Raw genomic sequence first — 15,083 nt, forward strand, 5'->3', positions numbered from 1 at the left:
TTGCGTCGAACCGGTTTTCCTGTGGTCCTCACGACGGCGGATGCTTGCTGCCCTGTTGCCACCTCAGGCACTCTGGCCTCCTTTCCATTCTTCTACCTGGAGAAATTGTTCTCACCGGAGGCCTTTGCTCGTGCTGTCTCGGGGAGCCAACACTTTCGCGTCCATGATGCCATTTGGTTCTTAATGACCCATCAAAATAGCTAGGATGGCCCTTGTTTCACAGGGGAGGCAACTGAGGCCCAGGCAAGCGAAGTGACTTGACCGAAGCCATAGAGGAAGTGTAGAGCCAAGGCTTGAGCCCAGGTGTGTGGAATATTCTCCACCACGCCCTCAGATATTCTTTCTACACTCCTTCCCTGTGCATTCTTTATGCAATGCATTAGCTGAGCTTTTGTGTTCGTTTTCTACGGCTGCTGTAACAAATTGCCACAAACGTGGCGGCAAAGACAGCAAAAATATATTCTCTTCCTGTTCTGCAGGTCAGAAATCTGAAACGGGTCTCCCTGGGCTAAAATGAAGGTGTCGGCAGGGCCCCGTTCTCTCTGGAGGCTCTAGGGGAGAATCCATTTCCTTGCTTCTTTCAGCTTCTGGAGGTTGTCTGCATTTCTTGGCTCCCTTTAAAGCCTTTAGGTCAGATGGAGTTCTTTTCCTGTTACCGTCTCTCCAGTTTTCTTCTTTTTCCCTCCGCCATTTTTACAGACCCTTCTGATTACATTAGGTCCACCCAGATAAGAAGATAGAAATAGTCTCTCTATCTTAAGGTCAGTTGATTAGTAACCTTAATTCCACGTACAACCTTAAACCCCTTTTGCCACCTAGCCTAACATACCCACAGATCGGATGGTTATGAGGTAGACATTTTTGATGAATATTTAGCCTACCACAGTTCTCTTGCTTGTAGCTTCTACGTGTTCAGCCAGAACCCTTAGCAGGAGATCACGAAAGGGAGAGGAGGGAGGTGCGGGCATTTATTCCCCCTGTTGTCTCCCTACTGGGACGAATCTCCGCAGAGGCTACATCACTCTGTTAAAGGCACAACTGTTATGTAGCCCTTTCCTACAGCTACGACTTTATCCAGGTCCCATAACCACTCTCTACTCTTGTCCCCCAGGCTTGGGCGGTCACTGCCCTCAACTGTGATTCCCACCCTGTTTTACCACCCTGGGTGGTACTCTTAGCCCTTGCCATACCTTTGTCAATCATGTTTTCCTTTAAACTATCTCCAACCGTTTCTTTAAGTGTGGCATCCGTCGCTTGCCAGGATCCTGGCTGATGGGTAAAGGAAGCATCTTCCAAGACCAGCAGTTTCCCCGATACCCAACCATGGCTACGAGACGGTCAAAGGCATGGTTCCGTTTCCACCATTATTTCCTTTCTTTTCTTTTCTGTCTAGGGTATAAAATCAAGAACAAACTGACAGCACTGCTTACTAAGCTCATTCTAGTCCCATTTCTTATTCAGCTGTGCAACTAGATTGCTTTGCATTGCCAACTTCCTTCCTGTATAGTGCAGGCCCTACATCATGGACTTCTGCGTGCTTCTCTGACCTCGCGTCTCACCCCAGCCCCCCTGCACCTCCCTGCCTTCCGCCTCATACGCTCTGGCCTCCTTTCCATCCTTCTACCTGGAGAAACTGTTCTCACTGGAGGCCTTTGCTCATGCTGTCTCTCTTCCTAGAAACCTCCATACCCGTATCTTGCGATGGCTGGTCCTGCTCAACATTGGGGTTTTAGCTCCAATGTCACCTCTTCAGAGAGACCTTCCCTGAGGAACCCAGACAATCACTCCGTCACCATCACTCATCCTGTTTCTCTCCATAGTACTCAGTATCATCTGAAATTACCTTTCACCGTTTTCTTTGTTTTCTGTCTTCCCCCCGCCCCCGCCCCGGTAGAATATGTCCTCCGTAAGATCGGTGGCCCAGCCTCTAGACCTGGGATGGCAATGTCATCAGAGCTGTGGCTGAATTCTTAAATTTAATGACTAGACTAACACTGGTTCAAAACTTAGTATGAACAGTGCCAGGCACTGTTCCAAGTGTTCTAGGTGGATTTATTCATTCTTATATTTTCTCCAGCCGTGCTCTGAGGTTGGTGCTACGGCTCTCTCGATTTTACAGGTGAGAACCCCAGAGCCCCCAAGAACCGTGGGTTTGATTATCCTCGGTCACAGACGATGTGGTTGATAAATAGCAGAGGAGAGTTTTGAACCCAGGCAGTTAGCTGCGGGGCCTGTGTTTTAATGACCACATCGCACCCTCCATCCCCACACGAGGAAGGTTTGGGACTTTCTGTGTGTGCTTTCTTGACGCTCACTCTTCCTCTTCACCTTTTGAGGCCCAATCGAATGTGACCTACATAAATTTCAATATTTACCCTGACAGAAGCCTTTTTTGCTATCCTCCTCATATTATATGCATTTCAGTTACAATATGTATCAACTCATGTCAGAAACACGGGCTGACTTCTTACTTAATTGTGGAATCTTTAAGGCAGAAATCCATACGCCTGTCTCCCATCTCCAGCAAGGGTGCATCCTAGCCACTCAGTAGCTGATATCTATTACACGTGCTGTATTTTAGACACTCAAAAAATGTTGCATATAAATAGACTTAGGGCTTCCGAGCCATGTAACTTGGTCCAAAGTTGAGGAAGTTTTGTCCCAAAGTTCCAAAGAATACTTGAATCAGTAGACTCAGGGAGGAAAAGTTGACAAAAGAGGTGGGAGGGGCTCGATCAAGGCACCTGATTCTGACACCGGTGTCCACAGAACTGTCAGGGAGATGAGAGTATGTCCTGAGAAAGCAGCCGCATTGGGACCATTTGATAGAGAGGCGGCCGATGACAGAGAAACAGAGGCAGGGATGGAGATGTTTCTACAACTCAGCAGCTCATCAGAGCTAAGTGGAGATCCAGCCTGGGGCAGCGCACACCCAGAACTTTTTTTGGTTCAGGCAGACCTTTCTTCTCACGTCTCTTGGACAGAAAGCCAGGTTCCCATCTCCCAGAGTTTGCTTTTGCTGGTCCCCCTACTTGGTGCACCCTTCTTTCTCCCAGGCACCTAACCAAATATAGTCATTTATCCCGAAGAATTTTCAAGAAGAAAACTGAACGTGTTAGAGATTAATTAGGAAACATGAATTCCATTAAATGGCCGTTGGTTCTGACCTGAAGCAGTTCAAAACCAATAGGAATAAGGAATAAGAGCACTGAGAAGAAAACGGGGAGAAGTCGTTGGTGATTGTGTGGTTCAAGTAGCTCCTTGGGTGGAGAGTTGTGTTTTCTTTAATCAAAATAGTGGGTGATAAGAGTGAAGAGAAAGAGTAAGACGCCAGCGGAGTCATGGAGCCTGAGGTCATGCTAGAAAAAGATGAACGTCATCAAACACGGGATTTGTTTTTTCTTTTAATACAAGTGTAATTAACACACTCTGTTATGTTTGCTCAGAGATGCTTAGGTCTTATGACCGTCTAATCACCTGATTTAATAATAATTGTAATCCCAGTAATAACAACCAGCAACGCGTACTATGGAAATTCCTGCGAGAAACATAATTCTGTTATTGTGAGCATGAAACGATCTAGTCCTAGGAGTAGGGTCCCCCCACCACTGATAAATTAGCGTTTCTTTGGCAATGGGAGGTTTCTCAAGAGCCCCATTGCCCTGCTTTTGCAGATCAGGCCAAGGCTTTCATTCTGAATGGTTCAGCCTCAATCCTCCCCCCCCCCACCCCCCCCACCCCATCCAAGCTGCCCCATTCTCCTCCACGGCATTCCCGTCTCTCTGGCACCTTTGGTATCTTTGGCTCAAACATCTAAATTAACATTTGGGTTGTTCTCTAAATATCTATCATGCATTATTTCTCTCCTACCGAGGTGATGGACTAGCAGAGAAGGAGAAGTCCGGCATGCCTTTAAAGCCCAGTAAAGATAGGGATGGACACAGGCTTGACCTTCAATGAATGTAGGTTGAGTTGAAGCAGAATGAACTTTGCCAAAGGGCTTTGTGGAATGTTGACCGTTGTTGTGCAAGTGTGGGAGGCCGGAGGGAAGGGGCTGGCAGGTCTCTCTGGTCAAATCCATTTGGAAACACTGGACTCAACAAAGTTTAACAGGTTTCCTCCTACAGGGCTCCCCCATCCGTTTGATATGCAAACGTTGTCCCAACTCCCCCAAGAGGGGGCTTTCCCTGTGCAGAATCTGCAGACCTGGTTCACCCTAGAATCCTTTATTTTACGGAGAAACGTCTGCAGTTAGTACTCCACCGAAGACACTTGGGAAACATTGATTTTAATTAAATAAATTATAGATCAAAAGGAAAGCTTCGAGACTACTTTTTTCTACTCGCTTCAGTTTCCTCATACGTAAAATGGGGATGATAATGCCCAGCCACCTACCTCAAAAGTTTGTCACCAGATTAAATAAATGAATAGTTTTTTTAATTTTATTTATTTATTTATTTATTTAACGTTTTATTTATTTTTGAAGGAGAGAGAGAGACAGAGAGTGAGTGGGGGAGGGGCAGAGAGAGAGTGGGAGACACAGAACCCGAAGTAGGCTCCAGGCTCTGGGCTGTCAGCACAGAGCCCGATGCGGGGCTCGAACTCACAAGCGGTGAGATGATGACCTGAGCCGAAGTCAGGTGCTCAATGGACTGAGCCACCCAGGCGCCCCTTTTAAAATTTTATTTAAATCCAAGTTAGTTAACATATAGTGTAATAGTGGTTTCAGGAGCAGAATTTAATGCTTCATCATTTCCATATAATGCCCAGTGCTCATCCCCACAAGTGCCTTCAGTAATACCCATCACCCATTTAGCCCATCCCCCCACCCACCTCCCCTCCAGCAGCCCTCAGTTTGTTCTCTGTATTCAAGAGTCCCTTTTGGCTTGTCTCCCTCTCTCTTTCTTTCTTATTTTTCCTTCCCTTCCCCTACGTTCATCTGTTTTGTTTCTTGAATTCCAGATAAAGGCTGATATGTATTAACAGAAGACCTCAATACGTTTAAGAAGTGGGTTCGTTTCCGGTCCTATTTTACAGAAGGGGAATTGAAGGGCAAAGAGGTGAAACAATTTGAGTGAGGTCACACGGGTAAGGAATGAGAAGGTCAAGGGTCAAACCCCCTCAGGCTGACCCCCGGGGTGAGTTCTTCCAGCTATTGAGCCTTCTTGCCCCTCAGCTCCACGCCGGCCAGGTCTCCATCCACAGCTGGCCAGGTCTCCATCCACAGTGAACGGCATGGGTTTCAGCAGGTTCTTGACTCTTGGCTCCTGGCCCTTTACTACCGGCGGTGTGCTCACGACATGATACATTTTGCCAGGCGGCACCGTGAACTCAGGGGTCTTGGTCAAGGCTTCCCCCTTGTCTGCACGTGCAGCCCGGTCCTCTCCCCAGGCTGAGAAAGCTGCAGCCACACGCTGTGGTTTATAGAGGCCTTGTCTATATCCCTGTGTCCCGGCCTACCCAGGTGGGGAGAATCCAGAGTCAGAAGAGTCTAAGGATGTCATGATCGTCAGAGGTCTGGGGTACAGTGGCCCTCTGTCCCCGCCCCGAGAAGCCCGGGGATCTTGACATGCACAGGGTCAGCCCCTGAGTGGACCCCCTCCTGAGAAAACCACAGGAGGAAGAGAACACTTCACCTACCGTCTCTTCCTAAAGAAGCTTTGAGTCTGATGCTGAGTTGCGCCCACGACGCGGGCCATCATCCTCCCTCTGAGCAAACCGAGAGCTAGAGAAAGAAAGTGATTTGCGTTTGGCCGTGGAGCCAGCAAGCTGCAAAGTAGGGACGCGGACTTGAGTGGCTTCACTCCAAACCCCGCTCTGTCTAACTTCCCTGCACATGCCCAGCAAACGTAGAGGGGTCAGAAGGAAGGACCTGTGGGTGAAATTAGGGCAGATCAATCTACAGAGACCCTTTATCTGCGGCTGTGATGCAACGGGCCTTGGGCTTAACTAACACCAGCCAGTTCAGAGATGCTCAGGATAATAAGCTGTGCCTCTGTCCAATTCTCTCTGGAGTTATAAGCTGAGACCAAGACATCCATCTTTCTTCCTTCCAAGGAGTCACCTGATGGGAACTGGGGTCATGTCAGCGTTTCCAGGAGGCGTATTTATGTAGTGCTTTTATCAAGCAGAGCCATGGCCATGATCCCATAGCAGGGCTGGGTCAGGCAATTGAAGCATTACATCATCTCAGCTGAGCTGTTTTGGAAAGAGGAGCCAGAAGAAAAGGGTGAAAGGGTCCAGGATGGTGGAGAGAGAGAGAGAAAAAGAAAAAAAACAAAAACAAAAACAACAAACCTCATGTGTTGAGCAGCTAAAGTATGCTAGATTTCCACCCAGGTATCTCACAGACATGATCTGAGTCTGTCTTACCTGAGTTCCTCAAAGCAGATGAAAAACCAGTTGCACAGATGAAAAAATTAGTCTGGAGGGGTAAAGAGGTTCTGCAGTTTGGCATCGGTGATTCAGACTCAGATCTTTTGGATTCCAACACCTGCCCTATTTTCCCTGTTCCTTTCGGCGTCCGTGTCTTCAGAGGACAGTCCTGATTCTCCCACTTAACTGACTGCACCCAAGTTCTCCTACCCTGCTGAGCCTCAGATTTGTTGTCCAAGAACAGTCATAGTTCTTCCCTTCTCTAGAGATGGGCGGGACGTGAAGATCAGAGATTTGAAAACATTTCGATCACTTGGACAATAGGTATGTAGTATTTTTGGTTTTTTTGTTTTTTTTGTTTTTTGTTTTTTGTGTTTTTTTTTAACGTTTATTTATTTTTGAGACAGAGAGAGACAGAGCATGAACGGGGGAGGGGCAGAGAGAGAGGGAGACACAGAATCGGAAGCAGGAAGCAGGCTCCAGGCTCTGAGCCATCAGCCCAGAGCCCGACGCGGGGCTCGAACTCACGGACGACGCGGGGCTCGAACTCACCTTACGGACCGTGAGATCATGACCTGAGCTGAAGTCGGACGCTTAACCGACTGAGCCACCCAGGCGCCCCGGTATGTAGTATTTTTGTAAATAGAAAAAATGCTATCAAAAAAAGGGAAAGGACTGAATATATATATTTTCCTCTTTTCCTCTTTATATATGTGTACGTGTGTGTCTGCATATATATACACACACACATACAGACACACACGCATAAAGGCACGCACACTGTGTATAATTATTTGTATATAAGTATCGCATCTAATTCTTCCATAGAATCTTTCATAAACATTCAGCCTCGTCGCGCATCCTTTTCTGACATGGTGATCGTGTGCTTTCCTGTTTGGGGAAAACAATACCATTTTAAATCATGTAATACTTTACCTTGAAAAGGTTCACTTAACATGCTTCCAACACTCTAGTCTAATCGTGCCACTCAATGATTTATCTTCACGGTTTGTGCCAAATGTAGAGCATTTTGTGAGTTCTTCCTTCCTAAATAAAAGCTAAGGTTGTATATTTCCAGAGGCGTGGTGGTAGGAACATGGTCACCAGTGTTAGGCTGGGTTCAAATCCTGACTCTGCCACTTGTCTGCTACATGACCTTGGGTACGTTACAGTCCCTTCTAGATGTAAAATGGGACAGTGGTAACACTTGCTTCTTAGGTAATAAAAGTGCATGTGAAATGCTCAGAATAGGGCCTGGAAATAATAAGTGCTCAATAAACATTTACCGCGATTATTTTATTCCAGCCCTAGAAACATAGAAGAGATGATAGTAAATTATTTCTGACCATTGTTTGTTTGAAGTTGCTTCCAGGTGTGACTAAAAGGGTCAGTTTAGAAATGCATTTTTAAAAGTTTATTTATTTACTTTGAGAGAGACAGAGACAGTGTGAGTAGGGGAAGGGCAGAGAGAGGGAGAGAGAGAATCCCAACCCTCTGTCAACGCAGAGCTGGATGGGGGGACTCGAACTCAGGAAACCGTGAGATCATGACCTGAACTGAATCCAAGAGTCAGGCACTTAACTGACTGAGCCACCCAGGCATCGCAGAAATGCATTTGACCTGATAACCATTGCATTTCTAGAGGGGTCTAGAAATAAGGGATTGTCCAAATAAACACGATTGCGAACTGTTAATTAGTACTTTGAGGGAAAATTAGCAAGGTACTCTGAGAGAGTGAAACAGGCATATTTTATACAGAAGTTTCAAAAAAGACCTCCTTATGGAAGAAACATTGCAGGGGAGGCCTGGTGGATCATAGGAGAGGTTGGCTAGACTAAGGGTGAGAGCAGGGGGCAGATTTCCAGGGAGAGGAGACAATGTTATAAAGGCCCTGAGCCAAAAAAGAGCCTGGGATACTTGAGGAGGAACAGTGTAGCTAGATTGCAGTGAAGAAGGGACAGAGAGGAGAGACATGTAGCGGGGGAGGAAGACGGGGAAGTTTCTTAGATCATGAAGAGTTCTGATTTTAATTTGAGAAATGGGATGCTACAGAAGGGCTTTGCATAGACAAATTTTGCGTTCAGTTTCACATTTGGCGTGAGGCGAGGCTGGTGGCCACATATCAGGAACAGACATAAAAACCAACTGAGGGGCTATTGCTATAACCAGACTGGAGGTGATGATGGTTTGGTCTAGGGTGATGGTGATAAAAACAGAACCAAGTAGATGGTTTCGAGAGGCACGACGGAGGCGGAGGGCATGGGTATGGAGGTGACTAGTATGCCAAGAAACATGCCTTGAGATTTAATGTATTAAAATAATTTGCAATAAGACAGGGACAGAATCAAATCATTGCGAGGGAGTCACTAGAAGGCCCATCGACATCAAACATTTATTAAAGCCATCCCAAAGTGAAATAATCTGTCTAAGGAGGTAATGGATTATTTGACTTTGGAACCGCTCAAAAAGGATCCAGTTCCCCATCTGTATGAGATTTTATGAAAATGGCTTGGGAATCCCCCTTAAAGATATATTTCAAGATTTTGGAAAAGAATACGCGTCAGAACATTCAGAGTTGACTTAGTTATCAGCATAGCTAACACCTATGGAGTGCTCATCGCGAGCCAGTTTTAAATCCTTAACATGGATTAATCCATTTGACCCTCACTGGTCTATGAGCTAACTCTAATATTATCTGCATTTTACAAGCAAGGAAGCAGAAATGCAGAAGTCTAAGTAATTTTCCCTGGGTCACTCACACTGTTGGTAAATGGGCAGAGGTAGGATTCAAACTCAGGCATTCTGGATCCGGGAGACCAAACTCAAAGCACATGCCGACACACCGAAAATGAAAAAGAAGGGATTGTTCAGGTGAAGAGAAAATAGCTGACATTTTTTTTCCTGTTTTCTTTTCCAAATTTCCCCCAGTGTGGTGATAACCACATTTGTTCAGAAAATATAGTTGCAATTCAAAGCCGATGACACCATTCGCCCCAAAAAGAGCTGGAGGAGGATGGGCGTCTAAGAACTTTCCCAGCATGGAAATTTTAGGACTCTGTTAGAGTGGGCTTTTTATGGGCAAACTGGGTATCCGATGCGGGTGTCTGATGAAGACAAATCCGTCACAAATGAAATGCAAAATCTCCAGTGAAAACTTCTATTTTGATTTAACAGTCAATAATCCAAACTAAACACCAGTCGATTAAGACAAATATGTTTTTGAGGACTCACGGCTCTGTGTTATTAGTCACACATCCCTGACAAAGTTGCTATACTTCCATAAATATGTTTTTAATGATCAGATGATATTTATCTAATGCACGCTATCTCTCACATTAAGTTGAAATTAAATGCACCGTTTACTGTGTCATCTGCCTTCATGGCTTCAACAATCCTCTCTTTCCTTGTCTTTTGAGCTCTGATGACAATTTGCAATGCAGCTGTGTAACATCTGGTAGCCAAGAGATGCTACTCGGGAGGTTTTCAGTCTCAGAGTCTGATGGGTCCTGATACATAACGGGAAGCCATTTCTCATCAACTTTTCCCCGATGACAAAATGCATCTAAGGAAATCGTGTTTGGGAAATACCCACGTGGCTGCCATTCCCCTCCCCCCGCCCCCCCAGCTGAGGAATATTCCACAACAAGTCAATATACCTTGTTGCAGAAAAAAGACGACATCAAGGTGCCTCCTACTCTTTTTTTTTTTTCACTTATTAACAACTACCTGACCCCAGAAGAGCAGATTCAGCGGTGAAGCAGCACTATTTCTTAGGAGGGGCTATTCAATTACGATGAGATGGAAAATAACACTGCTTTCCCTCTCTTTCTGAAGACATGCTTTCTGAAGACATTTCTTTTTTTTTTTTTTAAACGTTTATTTACTTTTGAGAGATGAGAGCGACAGAGCACGAGGAGGGAGAGGGGCAGAGATAGAGGGCGACACAGAATCCGAAGCAGGCTCCAGGCTCTGAGCCGTCAGCCCAGACAGAGCCCGACGCGGGGCTCGAGCTCACGGACCGTGAGATCATGACCTGAGCCCAAGTCAGTTGCTTAACTGACGGAGCCACCCAGGCGCCCCTGAAGACATTTCTAATTAGAAGACACACTGCTGATTTAATAAGAGCTCCTTGGGAAAAGGAGAGAATCCCTACACTAATGTATATGTCAGTTGTAAGACATCCTAATTTCAGATATGTTTAAAAGGTGAAAAAAAAAAGAATATATCTCAAAATTCAGAAAAGATGAGATCTGATATATCAACATTGGCAAAATGCGGTTGTCTTAATTTTTCCGTTTTCTTCTGATCGCAAAAAGGGGCTACGCATTAGATCTTTTTATCTCTTTTTCACAGATGAGGAAACCAGTCCTCAGAGGTCAAGTGTGTTGATGGCAGAGGTGGGATTCTTAGCAGCTCCGTGCAAATGTGTCTTACAGGAGGGAGAAATGCTCCCTTCCTAGCACTGGAGCCTGTAGGAAGCAGAAGGGCTTTGAACGGACAGGCAAAACAAGTCGAGATTCTTCCCAAGATCTGTCCCTATCAGGGACACAGTTTGGGCTAGAACCTGGCTTGCAAGGCTCTGAGTTACCTACAGTGGCTGATATTTAAAGTTATTTCCAATTTAAAGGTCATGGCTTACGGATTTTTTTTTAAATGTTTGTCTATTTTGCGAGAGAGCATGTGCACCCAAGGCACGAAAGCAGGGGAGGGGCAGAGACGGGGAGAGAGAATCCCAAGCAGGCTCTGCACAGACGGTACAGAGCTTGACACAGGGCTCCAACCCACAAACCCTGAGATCGTGACTTGAGCTGAAATCAAGAGTTGGACGCTTCACTGACTGAGCCACCCAGGCACCTCCATGAATTACTGATTTTTAAAAAATCCACTGAAATCTCAATGAATATTTGTCAGCTGTTTCATTCTTTGTCTAAGGAAATAAGGCACAACAACCACTAAGCATCGAATGGTTCCTCCGTGCTGTGTTCTGATCACTTTATATAATAACAGTTTATATTTGTAGCAGGTCCGGGAGGTGAGTGAATTACAGATGAGCAAGTTGAGGCACAGAGAAATAAAGTAACTCGCTCAAGATCTAGAATTCAAATCCAGATTTTTCTGAGTCCAGAGCAGGGTTTCAAATGACTAAATTAGTCTACTTCCAGCACACAGGAAAAAAAAAAACATATGGGGGGAGATGTTCTCTTCCCTTGAGGAATTTGAAAACTAGTGAGATAAGATTAGAATACACAAAATAACACGAGGAAAACGCCACCCAGTGGATATTATTCCCCCATTTTACAGATGAGTAAATAGAGCCTAAAGCTTTAAAAAAAAAATAAACAAAACAAAACACCAGTGAGACAATTCAAACCCTGATTTTTTAAAAATATAATTTATTGTCAAGTTGGCTAACATACCGTGTATACAGTGTGCTCTTAGTTTTGCAGGTAGATTCCCGTGATTCATCGCTTACACACAACACCCAGTGCTCATCCCAACAAGTGCCCTCCTCAATGCCCATCACCCATTTCCCCCTCCCCTCCCCCCCCAATCAACCCTCAGTTTGTTCTCTGGGTTTTTAAGCCCTGTTCCCATTCTTCTTTCTACCTCTCCATTGCACCTGCCATCCCATTTCATTTTTGAGAGGAAAGCCGGGTCCAAATGATATTCAATAACTGTCCCAATATGAAAGGTTTATCAAATTTTGATGCTGTGACTTCACCCAGTGATTTATGTCTGAGATTCCAAGGGTGAGCTGTGACAGCCGAAACCTCCGTCTCTTAGATCTTCATATTTCCTCCATCCCAGTCCCTTCCTGCCCAGCCCTCACTCACCCCTCTGGTCATAAATATTGCCTGCCACTTTTATGATTATTGGTGGTTACATATGATGAATTCTGATACTAGTCAACTGTGGAGGAGATATTAAATACATTAGCTAATTTTCCCTTAATGCCTCATCCAATATGAATCAATATTGGTTTAATAATTAACATGTTTAAACATTTTTATGTATATTTCATGACGAGACGATCTATGTTTATTTTATGAAGATGAAATATTTAGCTCCCTGCCACCGATGGCAAAGCCTTTCCAACTTGGAGCTTCCTCTTTAGCCTGCTCTGGGGCCATCTTTTCATGTTCTGGGAGAGCTGGCTGGTTCTCACAGACCGTAACCTCGTAGAGGATGCTGACTTCATAATGAGAAGTTGATAGCAACTGGAAAGAGGGAAGGCTAAACGCTGAAGAGTGAGCTCTGAGAGGACCCTAATGGAAAAGTGGTTCCAGCTTCCACCTCTGTCCTAGCTCCGCCCCAGGCTAAAAGCATAGACGAAGTGTTGGCTTTAAAGTAGAGTCAACCCCCTCCCTCAGGGAAAGACAGTATTGCTGGTGTGAGGAGGGAAGAGGCATGATCTGGGGGGGGGGGGGGTGGTGTTCAACCGGGGGTAGTTCTTGCCCCTACCGGGACATTTGGCGATGTCTGGAGTTACTTCCGGTCGTCCCAACTGGAGGTTGTGTTACTAAGACCTCTTGGGTAGAGGCCAGGGATGCTGTTCAATACCCTGAAGGACACAGGACCGCTCTCCACAGCAAGGAATCATCTCATCCAAAATGTCAGTGATACCAAGATTGAGAAACTGATTTGCAGTCACATGGCGTGAGGTCTGACTCTCAGTTCTGCCAGGTGTGGCTGTATGAACTCAGGAAGTTTCTGGTCCTTGCCTTCTACACCTCTCTCGACTGGGGTAATAATCACGAAGGTGCCTAACTTGTGAAGTTTTTAAATAAGAGAATAGATATTAAAGGTCCAAATATTTGGTACCAACCTAACCTGGGATGGTGGGAAGGACTGGAAAACTCTCGACAAGAGGTGAATAAGATAGATTACAAAAAAAAAAAAAAAAAAATGGCCACAATTCTTAAAGCCACCATATCCCATCTTTACAGCATGACTTTGAAGTTCCTTTGTGTATTAGTTTGAGCCCAGGCTTCAAGAGGCCATGGGAGCTTCCATTTTTTTCTCCTGGAAGCCTGTGACCACTAAGTGAATGGGTCAGCCTGCTGGAGAATGGGAGAGCACTGGGACAAAGGTGAGTCATCCCAGCAAAGGGCGTTTCAATCCGGCCCAGAAGCAGACCAGTCACATGATCAACCCTGGCCAAGACCAGAAGAACCATCCAGCTAATCCCATCCCAAACTGACAACTGGCTTAATAATGAGCAAAGGAATTGTTTTAAGTCACTAAACTTAGGGGTGATTTTTCCATGGCAAAAGCCAACTGAGATAGTAAGTTAGAGCTGTGTCCCCTGGGTCAGGAGGACATAATCCAGAGAGGAGGGCAGAATATGCCCAAATATCTAAAAGGAAGACAGAGAACAGAATTCCTAATGGATCCCAAATGAAAGACTAATTTCTTTTAAGAAGCCCTTTTGGATTTTTTCCTTTGACAATACCTTGTGCCAGGAACCTGGTAGCCTGGAATGATTGGCATGGAAAGCTCCAAGTCTATCAGCAGAGCCTCGTCCATGGATCTGTCTCCTTGAGAATGGACTCCACTGCTGGTCACCTACCTGTGTCCAACAACTGCCTGAGGTCACCTTTACGTGGAAGGAATAGACCTGTGGGCTGGGGTTTTTGCGCACAAGCATATGGGGACCCTCTTGATGTAAGAAAGAGCTGGTGTAAAAAGAGAAAGGAGATGTACTGCAGGCCAAGAACCTAGATCTCTAATCTTGCCTTGACCTCCCCCCCAAATATTAGAGGCAGATCTTCTTATCACTTCTACTTTGTGGTTGAATCGTACTTGTGTTAGTGTGCATTGTTTTAGCAAATTACCCCCGACTTAGTGCCTTAAACAATGCAAATTTATTATCTTACACTTCTGGAGGTCAAAAGTTTGAAATGGGTCTCCCTGTGCGAAAATCAAGGCATTGGTCGGGCTACATTTCTTTCTAGAGATTCCAGTGAAGAATCGGTTTCCTTGTTCTTTCTAGCTTCTATAGGGATTAAGTCTTTTGGGTTCTGCACCCAGTTCCAGCATGTGTGGTGGGGGAAGGGGTTTACACAGTACCAAGCAGTTCTCCAGATACCAGCCGGGTCTCCTACGATCCAACCCAATTCTGACAGTCTCCCCTAAGACAGCATCAAATTCCACAGGTTAAGGACTCAGTCCGGCAAGATCGCCTGCCCCCACACTTCCGACACCAGGCAAAAGTCCAGGTCGTTACCTGTGCTTCTGACCAATCAGCTACAGATTGGAGATTCCAGCCACCCTCTCCAAGTTAGGACACCAGCTGCAGGCCTATGTTACTCCCTGTGCCTTTGACCTACTTGCTGTAGATCAGAGGTTCCCACTACCCCTTCCCTGGGTTTGATTACTTAGCCAGAGTGGCTCACAGAACTCGGGAAACCTGTTTACTCACCAGATCACTGGTTTATTAGAAAAGGATATAACTCGGGAACAGCCAGAGGGAAGACACGTGTAGGGCAAGGAATGCAGGACAGGGGCATCACTGTCTCCAAGTCTTCACGCATTTGCCAACTGGGAAGCTCCCAGAAGCCTGTTCTTCTGGGATTTTATGGAGGCTTCATTACATAGGCATGATCGATTACATCATTGGGCATTGGTGATTGATTCAAACTCCAGGCTCTCTGGCCTCCCTGGAAATCAGCGGGTGGGACTGAAAGTTCCAACCCTCTGCATATTCA

The 15,083-nt window shown here is 45.6% G+C and overlaps 1 long non-coding RNA gene across 1 annotated transcript; it reads right to left on the minus strand.

The window, feature by feature from the left end:
• Positions 1-5,213: 5,213 nt before the first annotated feature.
• Positions 5,214-6,686, minus strand: LOC132663013 (uncharacterized). Its single transcript, XR_009602803.3, has 3 exons — positions 6,373-6,686; positions 5,641-5,872; positions 5,214-5,456 (listed from the first exon to the last, which is right to left on the minus strand). It is a non-coding gene; the product is annotated as an uncharacterized LOC132663013 (long non-coding RNA).
• Positions 6,687-15,083: the final 8,397 nt, after the last annotated feature.

The sequence above is a fragment of the Panthera onca genome, chromosome D4, assembly GCF_046562875.1.
Source record: "Panthera onca isolate mPanOnc1 chromosome D4, mPanOnc1 haplotype 2, whole genome shotgun sequence".
Lineage (NCBI taxonomy): Eukaryota > Metazoa > Chordata > Mammalia > Carnivora > Felidae > Panthera > Panthera onca.